Raw genomic sequence first — 20,262 nt, 5'->3', positions numbered from 1 at the left:
TGAAAATATGATTAAAGAGTAGTAGGTCGGCAATATCGCCCCCCCTGGTGGGCGATGGAATGATCCAGGGGGACGGCAGAAGCTACACGGATTAACATAGGATCCTATGGATTCACTTGAGTTGGGGGGCGATGGAATGAAAAGTTTGGGAAACTATGAATTATAAAGGAACGTGTTCCTCAAGGAAGTGTCCTTGGCCCCCATACTTTTTTCACTTTTTATCGACAAACTCGATCAGGGTATCGATGGGATTGCTAGCAAATTCGCCGATGACGTGAAGCTAATGGGGGATAATCGGGAATCAAAGCGATAGGGAGTTGCTGCAGACCAACTTAAACAGGATTGCAGCATGGGCAAATGAATGGAGCATGACGTTTAGCGTTGGCAAGTGCATGGTCGCTCATTTTGGTTCGAACAACCCACGTTTCTCTTACGAGTGGAATGGTGTCACTACCCCGGATGCAACAACGGTGACCGATTTGGGAATTCTCATTGTTGAGCGGCTTAGGTTTTTTGAACATAGTTCAGCGGGGGTAAAAAAAAGCGAATAGAATGCTTTGTCTCATTTTCAAAAAGGTGTCTCCGCGTTCTCCTAAAGTCATTCGTCCACTTTTCGGACGCTTGGCTCGTCCTGGACTGGAGTATGCTGTAAGGTTTTGGAGACCATACCTACAGAGGGACATAGACTTCGTTGAAGGGGTGCAGAGAAGAGCTACGTGTGTCCTTATTGACACACGGGGCTTGAGTTATGAAGGGGGACTACATTTATTGAATTTTATCACATTGGATAAACGCTGATGTTGGGAGATATTATCAGTGTTCAAATTTTCTACGGTATGGATAGGATGGACCATGATTTATTAATTCGCCGTCAATCAACTGCTTTTACAAGGAGGACACCAGTATCAATTCGTAAGGGACAATTCTAGGTTATGATGTTGCGCGGAATTTTTTCTCTAATAGGTTAGGTTGTTAATAAATGGAATAGCTTACTCCCGGAGGTAGTAAATTGTAACACAATTGACACGTTTAAAAAGAGATACGATAAACATGTTGAGGTAAATCCATACTTAGAATAAGACAACCATAAGTATTCTTTATGGGCGTTGTATAATATTTTATCATTATTAATTTGTTTATAATTTTTGTAATTGCATTTTTTATTGGGTTCCTGCATTTTAGAAATATATGACATCCATACTTGTTACGGGAATTTTCTTTTCAGCCTCCTCGTTGGGCATTTTACCTGTTGTGGCCTTGTATTTATATCTATTTATATAGGCTAATCAAAACAAAAATTAGGAAAAAGAAATCCACAAATAAATCATTTTAAGAAAATCCTATGATGTGTGTGTATGCATCTGATGCACGGTTTTGAACTTGCCGCGTTAGCAGAAATGCAACTCGTATTGCCATCTATCCGCATCAGGGGTTCTTAAACTTTTTCAGACACGACCCAAAATCAACAACAAGATCAACTTCGCGACTCGGGGGGACTTTGTTTTTCGAAATTAGTACTATATAAGTGAATTTTTAGCAGAACTGTCAATGAATTTGTACAACTCATTTAGGAAATTCCTGCGAATCAAGTTTGGGTCGTGACCCATAGCTCAAGAACTCCTGGTGGTTAGTAGATTTGAACGACCCATCTCGGAAGCCTCTGCGACCCAAGTTTGGGACGCGACCCTTGATCTACATGTCCTTCAATCGACTGACGGTTTTCAAAATGGGGTAGCAAGAAAACAACGACAGATATTAAAGTGATTCTTGCGGAATGTAAATGTGCGAAGTCATTAATTTCAGACAACGTCATTCATGTTGCAAGGGGTTGCATAGTTATCAAAATAAAAAAAAAATCAACTTTTTAATTAACTTTGCCCTTAGAAACATGTAATTTTTTTTGTTTTCATCAAAAAGGGACTGGGCAACAACTTTCTAATTAGGTTTTTGACATGGAGGAATATAGGAAAAGTTAATTTTTTATTTTATTTTAATAACTATACAACCCCTTGCAGCATGAATGATATTATTCTGAAATGCCTGACTTCGCACATTTATGATCCGCAAGAATGAGTTTAATATTTGTCATAGTTTTCTTGGTATTCCATTTTGGTAACCGTCAGTTTATTGTGGGACACTATGTATCTACTTATTAAAAGGTGAAGAAGCTCTAACGCTCTAATACGTTACTAGAGGGCAGCACGAGTTTAATGTTTCGATCTTGATACTGTGTTTAGAGTAGGGTTACTAGTTCACATCTTTAGTAACGTCACTTATCCAAATTTTCACTATAGATGGCGCCACTACTGCAACCAACAAAACTAGCCACAACAATAATTTCTCCCAACTCTAAAACAGAACCGCTGAAAAGAAGCAAAAACAGAAAAAAATTCTGGGAATTTCGACGGCTATTCGTGAATGCGTGTGGGAAAAAAAAACCACAAAAACGCTCGTATCAGTGAAGAAATATATGTTTCAAAATGGAGAAAAAAAATTAAAATGATTCCGGAAACCTGAAAAGGAGGACAAAAAGGCGAGTTTTCCGAAACGTAAGAGGACGCTTGAAATGACATGGAAAAGGAGGACATGTCCTCATAAAGGAGGACAATTGTAGTAACCCTTTACTGGATTCGAAAACTGAGAAAGGAGGACATGGCCCCCACATCCTGAAGCAGGGCCTCTAGGCTGGGATCTTTTACGGGCCCCCGGACCAGACTTTTATGAGCCCCCCCCCTCTTTATGATGAATTTATAGCGTGAAAAAACAAAAATATGATTAAAATCCTCCCGGGCCCCAGGGCTGGAGCCTTGTCAGCCCACCCCTTGTGGGGGCCATGAAGGAGGACGCCTCCGCGTGCCCCCTTAATGATGCCACTTATCCGAATTTTCACAATAGATGGTGCCACTATTCCGACCGCCAACACCGGTCACAACAATAATTTTCCCCAACTCTAAAACAGAACCGCTAAAAAAAGCAGAAACACAAAAAAATGCTGGGAATTTCGACGGCTATTGGTGAATGCGTGTGGTGGGGGGGGGGGGGACACAAAGAACATCAATAAAGAAATATATGTTTCAAAGAGAGAGAAAAATTTCACAGAAAAAAAATAGTTTCGGAAATCTGAAAGGAGGACAAAAGGACGAATTTTCCGAAATGTAGGAGGACACTTGAAATGACATCAAAAAGGTTGGTAACCCTGTGTTATATTGTATGACTGTTTTCATCAACAGATGGCAGTAAATGTATCGCGATTCGTTTGAATTTATGAAGCTTTTTTTTGGATCACGTGATATTTTTCCTTCTTTCTTTGCGGGACATACAAACCGTATCCAAGGCAACCAACATGTCGACTTCCTCGGCAGCTCATGAAAGATTGACAGTCCCATTGGCGTACGCAAAGGGGCGTTTTGGTGTTCTAACTCTCCCCCCCCCCTCCCCGAGCCAAGATTATAGTGTTATTTTACAGGAAAAAAACGTAAAACCCCCTCAGAAGGAAAAAAAAATCTGAAAACCCCCTCGAGAAAATTCTGCGTACGCCTATGGAAAGACCAAATATAAATTAAAGAAATGCAGAGATAAAATTGATTTTTTTTTCGATTGATGGATGCTAAATATTCTGACTTTTGTTTCTTCATGGAGTTTAAGTTCTCTTTCTGCCTGTCCAATTATCTCACTTGCTGCGCCATTATTTCAATGTAATCTATGATCCATTATAAATTGAAAAAAAAAACTTAAATATAAAATAATTAGCCGGATCTACTTTTGAGTTGGATATCCATGCAATAACATTGATTTTAACTTTTTATTTATATCTTCTTGAGTATGAAAATTGAAGTTTATGTCCCCTTATTGCCTTTTAATATTCAACTGCATCAATTAATATAGGTTAACTTTCTAGGCTTCGTATCTCTAAGCGTAATCAATATTTCGAAAATACAGAACTGAATTCAATTTTTTTAATTATTGATGTTGCGGTAATCCCCACTAGATTTCCGCATTTCTACAGTAAATAAGCAATTTTAACATTGATTTCTATGGGGATCACCCTGTGCCTGTCCCTCAAAATGATGCTGATGATGGTTATGACATCTATTAAAAAAGACTCATTTCTGATGTAGTATTCCTTCATTGATTCTGAAATTGTTTCCTTCGTTGGTTGTAAATTCTCCTAAATTCTGAAATTGCGGCATGTACTACTAATGAATTTTCATTAATTTTGAAAGCATCTAACTAATTCCAAAATTAGCTCATTCATTAATTCTGGATTTTAAATTATTCTGGATATTTCTAAACCTGAAATGATTTTTCTCATGGATTTTGAAGATATTTTCTTCATTAAATATAAAATTATCTCTTTCATTAATTATAAAATTAGTCTTTTTTCATATTCTTTATTTTCAATAATTTTGAATTTTTATCATTCTAAAATTTCTTTCATTTATCATTATTATTATTATCATTCTGACATTCTTTCATTTATAGTGAAAAATAATTTCATTCATTCTGAAATCGCTTCTTTCATTTATACTGAAATAAGTTCTTTCATTTATACTGAAATAAGTTCTTTCATTTATACTGAAATAAGTTCTTTCATTTATACTGAAATAAGTTCTTTCATTTATACTGAAATAAGTTCTTTCATTTATACTGAAATAAGTTCTTTCATTTATACTGAAATAAGTTCTTTCATTTATACTGAAATAAGTTCTTTCATTTATACTGAAATAAGTTCTTTCATTAATACTGAAATCTTCCTTCTTAAACTTCTTCCACTTATTCTGGATTTTAAATAATTCCAAATTTTTTCTAACATTGATTCAGTGAGAGAAATATCTTCTCTCAAAGCGATAGGGAGTTGCTGCAGACCAACTTAAACAGGATTGCAGCATGGGCAAATGAATGGAGCATGACGTTCAGCGTTGATAAGTGCATAGTCACTCATTTTGGTTCGAACAACCCACGGTTCTCTTACGAGTTGAATGGTGTTACTATCCCGGATGCAACTAGGGTTACCGATTTGGGAATTCTCATTGACGAGCGGCTTAGGTTTTCTTTCATTTTCAAAAAGGTGTCTCCGCGTCCTCCTAAAGTCATTCGTCCACTTTTCGGAGGCTTGGCTCGTCCTGGACTGGAATATGCTGTAAGGTTTTGGAGACCATACTCACGGAGGGACATAGACTTGATTGAAGGGGTGCAGAGAAGAGCTACGTGTGTCCTTATTGGCACACGGGGCTTGAGTTATGAAGGGGGACTACATTTATTGAATTTTATCACAGCACGAATCCCAACGTAACGCTTTTTTGTCTCGTGTTTTATAATGGAGAATATGATTGTTACACTGGAATCAATGTCGCCATCTACAAGAAATAAGAAATGGTCGCTCATTTTGGTCCGAATAACTCACGTTTCTCTTACGAGTTGAATGATGTCACTATCCCCTATGCAACTGGGGTCACCGATTTGAGAATTTTCATTGACGAGCGGCTTAGGTTTTCTGAATATTGTTCAGCTGTGGTGAAAAAAGCGAATAGAATGCTTGGTCTCATTTTCAAAAAGGTCTCTTCGCGTTGTCCTAAAGTCATTTTTCCGCTTTTTCGAGGCTTAGTTCGTCCTGGACTGGAGTATGCTGTAAGGTTTTGGAGACCATACCTACAGAGGGACATAGACTTGGTTGAAGGGGTGCAGAGAAGAGGTACGTGTGTCCTTATTGACACACGGGGCTTGAGTTATGAAGGGGGACTACATTTATTGAATTTTATCACATTGGATAAATGCTGATGTCGGGGAGATATTATCAATATTCAAATTTTCTACGGTATGGATAGGATGGACCATGATTTATTAATTCACCGCCAATCAACTGCTTTTACAAGGAGGACACCAGTATCAATTCGTAAGGGACAATTCTAGGTTATGATGTTGCGCGGAATTTTTTCTCTAATAGGTTAGGTTGTTAATAAATGGAATAGCTTATCCCCGGAGGTAGTAAATTGTAACACAATTGACACGTTTAAAAAGAAATACGATAAATATGTTGGGGTTAAACCGAGAAGCTCGATCCATACTTAGAATAAGACAACCATAAATACATTATGGGCATTGTATAATATTTCATCATGTAAATATATTGTTTGTAATTGCATTTTTAATAGCGATGCATATATTTTTGAAATATATGACATCCATATTTATTAAGGGCATCTTTTTTTCAGTCACCTCGTTGGGCATTTTGCCTGTTGTGGCGTTGTATTTGTATTAGAGCCGTTTTAAGAGCAGAACCGCTACTGGGGGGAGGGGGGTTCGGTGCCCTGGGCAATGGATCGGGATAAGTGCTGAATTAACTTTTTTTCCGTTCAAAATTATGAGGAAAGGGGTATCAAAAAATGGACACAGGTCCCGGGTGACAAAATAAATTTTCGTTCCTAGTTGCGGCCCTGCTTATAAATCATCATGGAGATCCCAGAAGGAACTTTTCTGAAACCTTTACCTATATAGTCAAAAATTTCATGCCTACAAATTTACATGCTTTTGCTCTTGAAAATTTCAATCAGATTTCATAATTATGAGACCCCTCGCTCCGGACAGGGACCCGTGCGTTAAGACGGCACTGTCTTATTAATTCTGATGATTATTACCTCTACGGGAGCGGTAGCTCAGGTCGATAAGATACTCGCCTAAAGTACCAAAGAATGTTTAGAGGTTGCGCGAGTTCGATACCCGATTCTTCCTTGTCAGAAACTTTCCTGACACAGGGGTAAAACAGAAACGGCGACATGACCACAGAAAAAGATTGCTACCGCAGCGAGTCCCACATTGATGGGTTAGCGCACCAACCTCTCGGTGAGTATTAAAAAAAAAGAGACTGCTGTTCGGAATCGGCAATAAATTGTAGGTCCCGGTCTAATTAGCCCTCGCGTGCAGAAAATGACCGTGTGGCTGGCGACAAAAACGATAAAACTATTATTCGGGGATGATGTCACTCCCTGCTATCCATACGAAGGTTTTTAACAGCTGGCTGATGTGAAGATATATTTAGGAAATAGAGAAAAAATTCAACTGCCTTTGCAGGGAATCGAACTAACGTCCTTTCACTTTCCGGGTGAATGACGTAGACCAGTGGTCGGCAAACCGCGGCTCGCGAGCCACATGCGGCTCTTTGGCCCCTTTAGTGTGGCTCTTCCACAAATTACCACGTGCGGGCGCACAAAAATTCCAGATTTTTGCAAAATCATGGTTAGACACGCATTTTGGCCATTTTGTTCTCGCTCCCCTCCCCTCCCCTCCCAAGTGAGTCATCTTTTCCACGGGTTTTTGCCGAAAAACTAGAGTGAAAGCCGCTTCTGTCACGTGACACTTCCGCAGCCAATCAAAACTGGATTTTGGGTCGAAACTGGGAAGTTCGGGAAAAAGTCGAAAACAGGGCTTTTTTTACTCGGGGTAGATAGACGCAAAAGACGAATTTCCTCTCAGAACATAGGGGGAAGGGGGACATGCAATGTTTTCCATACTGAGGAACGTCAACCTCTACCCTGCCAGATCATAGAAAACGATGCTCCTGGACCACCACCTCTCATGACGGCTCTCCCGAAGCCTCCTCTCTCCATCCAACATCGGTCAACACTGCTAGAAGCGATCCACCAGGGGTCACACATCTGCAGACGATGCTCTTGGGCTACCACCTCTCATGACGGCTCTCCCGTGGCGACATCTCTCCATCTGCACTGCATCCAACATCGGTCATCGCTGCTGAAGCAATATCCACCAGGGGCGACCATCCGAAGACGATGCTCCTGGGGTCTCTGCCCCACAAGACGGCCCGCCTTGGGCTTTTATCGACGACGTCCTCCGGCTAACATCTCGTCGGACGAGCTTACTGTGAACCCGTCTTCCGCACATTTCCCAGAGAATGGAGCCAGATATCCGTAAGACAACAAGTAAAATAATAACTTAATAAACTTTAAGTAAAGTTTATTAAGTTAATTTTGTGTGGAGCGAAAGAAGATGCAAGTGTCGAAGATTTAAAACGGTATGTTGTGATGGTTTGGATATATATATAGAAAGGATGAACGGAAGGAGATGAACAAAACAAATATACAAGACGAGTGTGGACGGGAGAGTTGGAAGGGGTCGACCTCAGCGAACATACCTCAATCAGATCGAGGATATTTTTAGCAAAGGCCCCAGCTGAGGAGTACCTTAATTAAGTTAATAACAATGTACCTACCTATATAGTTTAAGTTTGAAAAATTTGGCTGTCAAAAGAAATTTCAATCGTTGTACTGTTGATATTTGGCTCTGTTGACTAATGAGTTTGCTAACCACTGACCTAGACCGTCCGTTGAATTTTATCCGCAAAGGCGCGGCTGAATTGTCTCTCTTTCACTACACATCTCTCTTTAATAGATGCTTCTAGCCGGGCAGAATTCATTTCAATTGTCTGGTCACCAGGTCACAAGAACATCTCCTACAATGAAATTGCAGATAAACTGGCTCGAACTGTTGCTAATAATGCAAACCCTACTTTTCCAGATTTTTCATATGTTGAAGATGTGCTGAATTTGCTTGAGAAGTCATGGAACATCCACATTGAACGATATTTCAGATATCAGCTTCTTTATCCACTTGCATCACGTTTTTTTAATACTATTAATAAATATTCACCTTACTTTACGAAGAGAAAATATGAAACATTATTTTACAGATTATTGTCAAACAGAGCCCCAACTAATGGTTATCTGTGCAGAATTAATCAGAAAGAGACTGCGAAATGTGACTATTGTGATGATCAAGAATCAAATGATCACTTCTTTTTTATATGCAAACATTGGAATAAATATCGCAATACCTTTTTCCAAAGTATTGGTATAAGAAATAATCAGAATTGTAATTGGAAAGCTATGTTTATTGCTCCTCCAAAATTATTTGTCAAAGGATTGGAAGTGTATTTATCTAAATGTAATAGATTCTGATTTTTTTTTTTTTTTTCTCTGAAAATTTGATAATTTGATATACATCCTGTTTTGAATAATCAAATTTTTTTTTAATTTTTTTTTTTTTTTTTTTCTCTCTCTCTATCTCTCTCTCTCTTTCTTCCCCTCAAGTCCCTGATTAATCTGATGTAAATATCACTGATTTGTTTTTCCATCTACTCATGTCTTGCAAACATCGTTATAATTCTTGTATATATATATTTTTTTTTTATAATACATTTGTCTATTTTATGGAATTTATTTTATTTATTTTTATTTTTTGCTTAATGTATTGTGATTTTTGTTATGAATAATTATGTTGGATCATACAAGTATGATTGTTTTTCTTGTATGTAGCTATTTGGTTTGATGCGAGAAAATTTCTTGTGCTGTATATATTGTGAATTTGATTTAATATTTGTACAATTTGTGATAAAGCTGTGTACTGGTATGGGTTTTGTATAGGTGGTATATACAAAGTGAATGGGTATAGTTATATATATGTTTCAGTTATTTTATAATTTTCTAAATGTATGGTATTTTCCATATATGTTGATGTATCAAAAATTTTTTTCCTACCCTAAAAAACTAACAAACTAACACATTAACCTTGTATATTTCTTTTTTTTTACCCGTCCTAAAACCCTAGGTTGGTACAAAAGGACGTAAAACAAGTCAAGTCAAGTCAAGTCTCTCTTTCCTAAACATATCTTCGCATCAGCCAGTTGTCAAAAATCTTCGAGGGATTATTACCTCCATTGATTCTAAAATTAGTTCGTCGATGATCCATGGGTGATTTTTTTTTCTTTTGGCGAGAAATGGTGACGTTCCGTATTTGCGATCTAAATCTATAATGTAAACTTGGAAAACTAACTGGGTTTAATTTCCGATGCTCTATAAATGAATCATTGTTTTGGTTTTATCATAAATTATATATATAAATAGAAAACGGTTCGAAAATTTTTGGGGTTTTTCTTATGGGAAAATATAGGAGACATTTTAAATTTGGTACTCACATCAGATGCAACATGTTAAGCCATAAATGCTTAACCCATGTCCTGTGCTCCAAATGCGGCCCTCGGAAGCATTTGATGTGGTCCGTGAAAACAAAAAACAAAACAAGGCTCTCGAGTGGTCTCAAGCACATTTCAAAATCACTTGAGCGACTAACGGCACACCTCCAGTTCACTTAAGTGGATCGTGATACATTTGCAGATTATCCTATTTGAGTGGTTAGTGGCACATTTCCAGATCTCTCGAGTGGCCCGCGGCAGGCTTGCAGATCACTTAAGCGACACGTGCCACTTCTTTTCAGATAATTTTGGAGGATCGAGACTCATTTCTGGATAACTTAAGAAGCCCGCGAAATATTTCAAAACAATGAAGTGGCCCACACCTTCCAAAAAGTCGAGCACCTTTGTGCTAAATATCTGACAAAGGTGTTTCAGCGACTGGGACTTTGGCAATGAGTGCTTTAAATTACTATCGAATACTGGCGAGGCTTTATCATTGAATCAAGCCCCGGCAAACTAATCCATTTATCCAAAATATCCATTTGCCATCTGCAGAGGAGCCAATTTTCAGTTTAGAAGATTCCGCGAACACTCACACACACACACACAGAGTAAAAGATATGCTCGCTCTTTCGTACAATATGCTCCTACTGAGCTGAGATACACTTCTCCGAGGTGTTATCGGAATTTGACACCACCTGCCCCTACAGATGATTATATTTATGATGGCCGTTGACTCTGAATAAAAAAAAAAACGAGTGTAGGTCTGGACCACAGAGTAATAATACTATAGAGTGCGCGCGAGGGGTTACAACGTGAAGCAAAGATCCGGAGTCACGTGACTCCAGTCGAAAGGCTGGTCAGGGAATCTCGCTGGCAATGCTTTCCTTATGGCTACTCGTATGACGATCTACACGCGCTGTCTTATTTTTGATTAGAATGGCCAACACTTGCGCAGCTTTCGGATGTTCTGAGCGGTTTAGGAAAGGGGGACCAGTGTCCTTTCACAAGGGAATACTTTTTTGCTTATTCCCCTTCTTATAAATTAAAAATTGGAATATTAAATTGACGATGCAATGGATTTCTGACGTAATCTCAGTTTTTAACGACTCCATTTTGGATTTAATTCAATTAAAGTTCCAAGTTTTGGTAAAATTCAAATGTCATGAATCATTATTAAATGTTTTAATAGAATTTTTGGCAATAAATGATTGAAATTGTGAGTTTTATGAAGTTTTAACTGAAATATACGTCTCCGCAAGATTTGGCGAGCTAGTGAGTTCATTCGAGTTTTGCTCAACTTGGAAGAAAATATGCTTTTCAGAAGGAGAAATTTATGAAAAATATTCTATTTAAATAGAATGTGAGTAAAACTCCCCCCCCCCCCCTAGACAATTGCAGTTTTGCATAAAAGTGCATAACAACCTCTAAAAATAATAGTATTTTTACCCCTCTTCACACCTGAGATAAAACTATTACAGAAAAGAAATTTTTTTATTCATTAATTTATGTTTGTTGTATGTGAAATTGCCTCTTCAAACAAGAAAATTAATTATTCAATTGATTTTTTGAGTCAATATCTGTACTAAGACCTGAAGTCATATATTGTGTACCTCAGATGTTATCTTGAAAAAGAATCATTCTAAAAACGATTTAATACCTTAAATTAAGATTAACATATGCATACTTTTGGAGCGAAGAGATTACATATGTCATATATATATATATGTGACGTGTAAATATTATATTATATATATGAAATATTATATTATATATATGAAATATTATATCCTAAAATATTATATATATATACACACACTTTAAATTATTACATATATACACACACTTTAAATTATTACATATATACTCTACATGGAATTTTAATTCTTATAATTTAGAGAAATTGATGATGAGATTCTATAATTTTCTTGAGTAAAATCTATTTTAATCCTGAAATATTATGTAAGTGTTTACAGTTTTGTGTGATGAGGTTATAAAAGGTTTTTCAGGAATGTTAGAAATGAAACTTTTTCTTATCGTTTGAATATTGTTTCATGACTGAATATGGTATGAGTGTGAATGTGTTACATTACATAACATAATATGATGCATTATAATTAATTATACATTAATTATGAGTATATAGAGTAATTGTAATGTTCTGGAAAGATATATTTTTGTTTTAATAACCCCTAGTATAAATAAATTTTCGAAATTAAAAGCGACAAAGTGAATGAAGAGAATATTTAAAAATATAAATGAATTAGGCTTTACAACATATACGTTGTTCCGTTTTCCAATATTGGTTTATTTTATAGAATTTATTTTTTCAAATCTGATACTCCCTAAATATTTCACATAAAAATGAGTGAAATTCATTGAAAAAATGAAGGAAAGTTTTCATCAACTTGATCGAATTGAGTCAAATTTCGTTACAGCAACATCCTAGCTTCTGCGAAAACGCGCCAAATGTAATAGCGCAGAACCTGTTCTCTCCCCGACAATACTGCTCATCTTTTCTTCACGTTCGACAAGTTTTATGAATAGCGTGCGCGGTCTATTTATATCTTAAGTCTATGGTCTGGACACACATATCCGCACCGTGCCCGACACGTGCGTCGGCCGAGTGTAGGTCATCACACGGTCAAAGAATAATTCTTTGCTAAGCAATGCAGCCGTTCACACATATCCGCACCGTAGCCGAGCACCGTCACCGCACCGCGTCCGCACCGTCACCAACTAGTTTATTTTATATTTTTACGGTGACGGTGCGGTCTCGGGAGAGAGAGAGAGCGCAGATTTTTTTTATAAAAGAGGAGAGAGCGCTCATTTATTTTATGTCGCTTCTCAATTTTCATCAATTGCTGAATTATTAGTTCCATTTATTTCTTGATTTTAATCAATTTCTGCATTATTACTTTTATTAATTCTGAATTTTCAATAGTTCTGGAATTATTTCTTCCCTTAATTCGGAATTTTAATCTATTCCGAAATTATTTCTTTTATTAATACTGAATTTTCATTGGTACTGAAATAATTTCTTTCAATTATTTTTAATCCATCGATTCTAAAGTTTTTCTTAATTTCGGAAACGGTTTCTCACATTAGTTTTAAAATTACCTCCATTAATTAATATGTTAATGTGTTATATTAATGTGTTAATTCACATTTGTGTAGTTATTATTATTTTTTTGTATACGGGTATTTCTTAGCGTTCGTGTATATTCAGTATGCCGATTCCCTCTTCCCAAAAAATATATGAAATCTTGTTAAAGGGAGGGGATGTCCTAAACATTTTTCGTGCCCCGAAATTGTTTAGACGCACCTGGCCCCGCGTCTGTGGTACTAGCGTAATATGTAGAAAACATATGGATAAACATTTTCACAACTTTGATGGGAAAACAAAGTTTAAAATTATGTTTCACATAGCATATAACGAAATTTTGCCGGGGAGATTTTTGTTAAAATAATAATGTAAACTTGGAAAACTAACTAGGTTTAATTTCCGATGCTCTATAAATGAATCATTGTTTTGGTTTTAACATAAATTATATATATAAACAGAAAACGGTTCGAAAATTTTTGGGGTTTTTCTTATGGGAAAATATAGGAGACATTTTAAATTTGGTACTCACATCAGATGCAACATGTTAAGCCATAAATGTCCTGTGCTTCAAATGCGGCCCTCGGAAGCATTTGATGTGGCCCGTGACAACAAAAAACAAAACAAGGCTCTCGAGTGGTCTCAAGCACATTTCAAAATCACTTGAGCGACTAACGGCACACCTCCAGTTCACTTAAGTGGATCGTGATACATTTGCAGATTATCCTATTTGAGTGGTTAGTGGCACATATCTCTCGAGTGGCCCGCGGCACGCTTGCAGATCACTTAAGCGACACGTGCCACTTCTTTTCAGATAATTTTGGAGGATCGAGACTCATTTCTGGATAACTTAAGAAGCCCGCGAAATATTTCAAAACAATGAAGTGGCCCACACCTTCCAAAAAGTCGAGCACCTTTGTGCTAAATATCTGACAAAGGTGTTTCAGCGACTGGGACTTTGGCAATGAGTGCCTTAAATTACTATCGAATACTGGCGAGGCTTTATCATTGAATCAAGCCCCGGCAGACTAAACACCCCAATTGTTATTAATTTTAATAAATCATTTGCCATCTGCAAAGGAGCCAATTTTTAGTTTAGAAGATTCCGCGTAGACACACACAGAGTAAAGATATGCTCGCTCTTTCGTACAATATGCTCCTACTGAGCTGAGATACACTTCTCCGAGGTGTTATCGGAATTTGACACCACCTGCCCCTACAGATGATTATATTTATGATGGCCGTTGACTCTGAATAAAAAAAAAACGAGTGTGTAGGTGAGGAAGAGAGAGTACCCCACTCCCCCACAGATTGTTTTAATTTCTATATGACTTTTTTTTTCTCTCTCCCCTTTTATCACTCCGTAAATAATCTCCTCTCTCCAAACTATAAACAAGAATGCATATAGTCAAACTAAGCAGACTAAGTCTTTTTATTTTCAGCTGCATTAAATAGATCCTATCCTTTTTTGCGGGTTTGTCACATACAAAAAATCTGTCGGAGATCAATACAAAATAAAAAATTTAAATACATGTAGATTATTTACAGAAATGTTTAGAACAATTAATTATTGTTAATTTACGCTAGGGTTATTATATCCAAATCACTCTTGTTAATTAATTTACTGAACATTTTGATTACACCGAACCGGCTGCGTTAAAGACTTGAAGCAATCGACACAGCTTCGTAGTCAGCATACGGCAGCGACACGGGCAACACACGGAAAGGTGTGGTATGAAGAGGAACGAGCCGAGCCACGGCCAACTGACGCCCGAGCTGCGGTCCTGGCACGGTGCGGATATGTGTGTCCAGACCTTTAAGGGGCCATCTAGATGTTGAAACAAGACCCAACTTTTGAAAGTTCAAGGGTAACCCCATTTTTTTCTTCCATATTTGAATTTAGAATCTCAAGAAATGCCGAAATACCAAATTTCATCAATTTCGAATGAACAGTTAGTGAAATATAAATTATTTAAAAACTGATGTCGTAATGTTAAACAGAAACATCTTTTTTTTTTAACATAATTGCTGAAATAATATTGGTCTCGCATTAATTTTTATATTAAATGATAGATTCTAACGGGCCAAACATAATTTTGTTACTCATTTTGAATTTGGCTTTTTTTAAAAATATGAGTTATGAATTATTGAAACATATTTTAAAAATTTGTGAATAGAAGCATACATTAATTTTTACTTGATTCAAATCGGCATAGTCGAAAACACAACAGAAGCAATTTTCATTCCAATCTGACCTCTATTTCGCGAGATATGAGCGATTATATGAAAATGACCACTTTTAGGGACCATATACTAAATATAAATTTGAAACTCATTGAAAAATTTCTCATGACAAATTATGCGAAAATGTTTAAATATGAAACTCATAACTTTACTGAAATGGGCAATGTTTTAAGTATACGGTGATACGATAAATAAGTCATCCATCCAATTTTTTTTTTTTCAAACATTTTTTTTTTCAAGTATTCGAGTAAACAAACAAACAACGAAATTTTGAAATTTTTCACTATTTCAGAAATTCGTTTCATTCCATAGACAATATTCATGAGCTGAAATGGTAAATATAATAACGTGCAAAGAATTCACAAATTAATACCATATAATTATATCGATGTTAATATTTATGGAGATGATAATCAAATAAATAACGGTTCTCCCAGTAGCGCAAATCATCTTAGTGTGCGCCAAGTTTAGGGTTGTGGCTATTGGTGGAGTTGATTCTGCTAAAACCACAGCATTTCGTTTCATCCGTATTTTTTTAGCATTAAAAATTGAGGAATTACAAAATGAAACAAAATTATAATATAAAATAGTGCAATGTTCAACGGAAAATTCTTATATATTTTTTTCTGAGTTGATGAAATTATCGTCACAAACAATTGCTTTGTGACACATCGTTTGAAAAAATTATGGTATAAATATTCGTTCGATCTCGGATATAAAGTCACTAATATGAATAGTAATAAAAAAAAATTTGTTTTTCACCTCCATAAAATAGAAACCATTTATTTTTTAGCAGCACTAAATCCAAGCACTCGCGTAGCATATACAGTATTTATCGTTCGAAACTTGTTTGGTGTATGTTTTTCCCCCCCTGCAATCAACCTTGAGAAATTCAGTTTCTCAATGTTGAGAGCGTCCCCAAACACATTTTAACTCATATCTCTCTCATTTTTATACTTACGGCGATGAAATTTTATTTTTAGGATAAGTGTGTGCAATGCGATAAATCAGATAAGATGGAAAAAAATAAGGGTTTATACATTGAAAATTTTGAAGTTTGAACAATAAATATATAGATGACCCCTCATCAACACGAATTACACATAATCGGGTAGAAAATCACGAACCATAATTGGTGGAAACCACTTCATTCTACAACTTTTAGAACGCAAGATATCGCCATCGTTCGGTTAAAAGTTGTGGGTACTGTACCTGTTGTTGAACGTCACCAGCAAAATCACGATGCTCTAAATATCTATAATGTAGCTAGAAATGTAGAGATTGTTTATAAGCGCCCAGCAGGCCTATAAAGACGAAGATCGTGACACGCCGATCAAAGGTCTTATGCAGATGACGTTGCCAATTCACCTGTCCAAACGCATCAAGGAAAACCATGAAACCGCACTGCATTACTACTGCAATAGATTGTCTCAGAACGGTGTAACATAAAACCCTGAAAAAAAAGTATATATTTAAATAGGTCAAGACGAACAAACCAAAATAATGGAAAGAAGGCTTAGCCACTTTAAATATGTGTATTTTTTAATTAAAAAAAATTGCTCTTGTTTGTGTAGTCTATGTATGTGCGAGTTTCATTTTCCCCCCATATATTTTGCATTCAATGTTTTGTTTATTTTACATTTTTCGTCATGCGTTAAGAATTTTGTCTTATTTGTGTTTGTGTGTGTATGTTTTTTCGTTGTTTATTTCATTACGTTTTTTATTTGACATTCATAATTTTGTTTCGTACATACATAGTTTTGTGTATACATAGATGTACGCAGTATTTTCTCAAGGGAGGGGTTTTCTATAATTTTGCTTCCGAAAATGGAGGGGGTCATGTTTTTCTAATGTAAAGTAACACCAAACAAAATCTCAGCTGAAGGGGGGGGGAGAGAGAGAGAGAGAGAGAGAGAGAGAGGGGGGGAGAGAGAGAGAGGGAGAGAGAGAGAGAGAGTGAGAGAGAGTGTGTGTGTGTGTGTGTGTGTGTGAATGAATGAATGAATGAATGAATTGTTCATGTCGCATTTTTTTTTATTCTATTTCTTAATTATCATGTAAGTTTACGATCATCCGTACAGGAATCAAAGCCTCTCGATCATAAATACGTTTTACAAAAATTAATGTTGACTCTTTTTCTGCATGAGTGAAAATGAATAAATTTGATTTGAAATGTTCATTACGAACCAGTGAACTGATTCGAATTAAATCAAATTAATGAAATAAGGTTGTTATTATTCTAAGAATATACATGACTAGCTATAATACCCGGCGTTGCCCGGGTTTTCTTCAATGAGGTTTTTTGGATTATGCGATATCTGCGATATCTCCCTCTTCTTTGACGGACATGCAAACCGTGTCTAAGTTAACCGATATGGTGACTTCCAGCGCGACTCATGAAAGAAACAAAGCTAGATTTAAAGAAACATATTTATACTTTTTACAAAATTTGTAAGTTTAAAAATGTTTTATAAAAGAAGAAACCATCTCAATCTGAAATTACATAAATCTGGAATACGATTTAGACGTCATACTATACATGTACTAAGGCCAAAAATAAAACTCGTTTCCAAAAAATTTTTCCTTTATTTAGCTCCCAAAATATTTTTAATTTACCTCCTCAGTTAATATGTGAACAATCTTCATGTACATATTTTATCAATTTTTAAATCTTGGTTGTTAACTCAAGAAGATTTAAATTACCTATTTGATATTGTAATGTAATCTTCTAAATGCTAATCTTTTTTGTCTATCAACTCCATTCCTGTTGCCACTTATTTCTTTGTGTAATATTATATATGTGGATTTTTTTTTCTTTCATTATTATTTATGTAGACAGATATATATCGGTTATTGTTTTGCGTTCTCACAAGCCTGCTAGCCCTAAATGTTTTGTAACTGTGTTTAAAAATTTTAAATAAAGGAAATATCTATCTATCTAATATCTAGTACACTTATATATATTTATATATACTTTTCTTTCCTTTTTTAAGGGGCGCTATGTATTTCGATTTCCTCTTTTGAACTTCAAGTTATCCGTCTGCCTATTTCAGCTTCCAAAAATGCTTAATTTAAGCTGTGGAATTTCTTCGATGTGTCTTATGGGCACCATAATTAATTTTAAAAAACATCCTAAACTATATGAATTTATGCAGTTGAATATTCTATAAAGACAATGCAGACACATTTTCATTTTCGAGCTTGAGAAGATGTGAATAAAACGTTGAAATCAATGTTATTGCATGAATGTCCAACCCAAAAGAAGGGGTCAGGCTAATTACTTCATATTTAATTTTCTGGGCTTCGTATCTCTAAGCAAACTCAATATTTCAAAAATCGAGAATTCAATACAATTTTTAAAATTATTGATGTGACAGGAAACCCCACTAAATTTCCGCATTTCTACCCTAAAATCGGCAATTTTAACACTGATTTCTATGAGGATCACCTTTTACCTGACCCTCAAAGCGATGATGATTATGACGTCCATTCAAAAAGCCTCATTAACTGAGAGTATTGAAAATGTGGCAAACCATTATAAAGGCATAACCTATTATTCATATTCTGGCAGTGTTGAAGTGACAAACCGTTGTAAAGGCATATACACTAGGGTGGAACGAAAAAAAAAATTTTCGAAATTGCCATTGTAATAGAATTTAAAATATGCCTTTATGTGAAGAAATGCCATTCCTAATTTTTTCCCCCAAAATTCAAACTTCTTGAGGTTCCTCATCGCCCTTAAAGTTTTACGCACGTGTGGAATTCTGTAACATGACACCGCGGAGGAGGCTTTCCTATTCCCCTGAACACGTGATTCATTCAGTGATCTCGATGTTTTTCCCTTGTTTTCAGTATTCATTTGCAATCGTACCCCTTAACTGAGAAGATGTATAGCAGTCAAAATGACGACCAGAAGCTTTTATTGTTGTGACATTTTAGGAAATCCTAAAGAGTTGGATTCTCGGGTCTTGCCCACCTATGGCGACGCTATTCTTTGTTATTTGGTGACTCAACGCAATATGAAGGCACAACAGTAAAGAAAAGATCCAGCTATTGCAGACATTCTTGACATTCTTCAAAGATAGAAAATATTTGGAAAACTGCTTCAATTCCTACGGTTTCTCACCAACGGATATGCAAATTTTTCAGACTTACTGTAAATACAAGAATCTTCAGAAAAATATGAAAGCAACGAAAGATTCTCAAACTTTCAAGTTGCACTTGAAATCTTTTCAGTACTAAGCACGAAAATTGTTCGACATTGCAGCAAGCAAATGTGATTTTGAAGACTAAGTGTGATAAGTTGAGAAAGGTCCCAAATTTAGAGCGAGATTTCTTGCAAGATCAAAGAAGTACACGCAAGATGGCGATTGGTCGAGTAGATGTCCTAACAACGAAGAAATTTAAAAACAATGAACAAAGGAAAATGAAAATGGTATCCCGTTTGAAGTCATCTCAAGAAGAAACGACGGAAACTAGTTCATCAACCACTGAAAACTCATCTATATCCAACGATTCTGAGGAAAGTGATCTATATGAGCCAAAACACAGTTTGCCGTTGAAGTTAGCATTTCCATCTACCAGTACCTGAAGCTAGTCCATCAATCAGTGCCGACGCAAGTACTTCATTTGCTTTTCAAGTTCTGCCATCATCCTCACAGATGACAACTAAATTATCAAATGTTGCTCTTGCTTGTGATAGAACTGGTGTGTCTGATCGATCAGCCACAATTATTGCGAATGCAGTGCTGGAAGATGTTGGGTTATTGACGAAAAAGAAGCCAAATACGACAATAGACCGGATGAAAATAAGGAGTGAAAGAGCACCACAGAGAGTTTTTTGCAAGATAAAATTCCTAGAACAAAATGTGCAAGGAATATATTTTGATGGTCGAAAAGACAAAACCTTAGTTAATGTCAAAGAAGGTGATTA

This window comes from Pholcus phalangioides, unplaced genomic scaffold, assembly GCF_987345545.1.
Source record: "Pholcus phalangioides strain wild (caught in Gottingen) unplaced genomic scaffold, Ppha-v1.0 ptg000040l_1, whole genome shotgun sequence".
NCBI classification, from domain to species: Eukaryota; Metazoa; Arthropoda; class Arachnida; order Araneae; family Pholcidae; genus Pholcus; species Pholcus phalangioides.
This window is presented reverse-complemented; position numbering follows the sequence as displayed.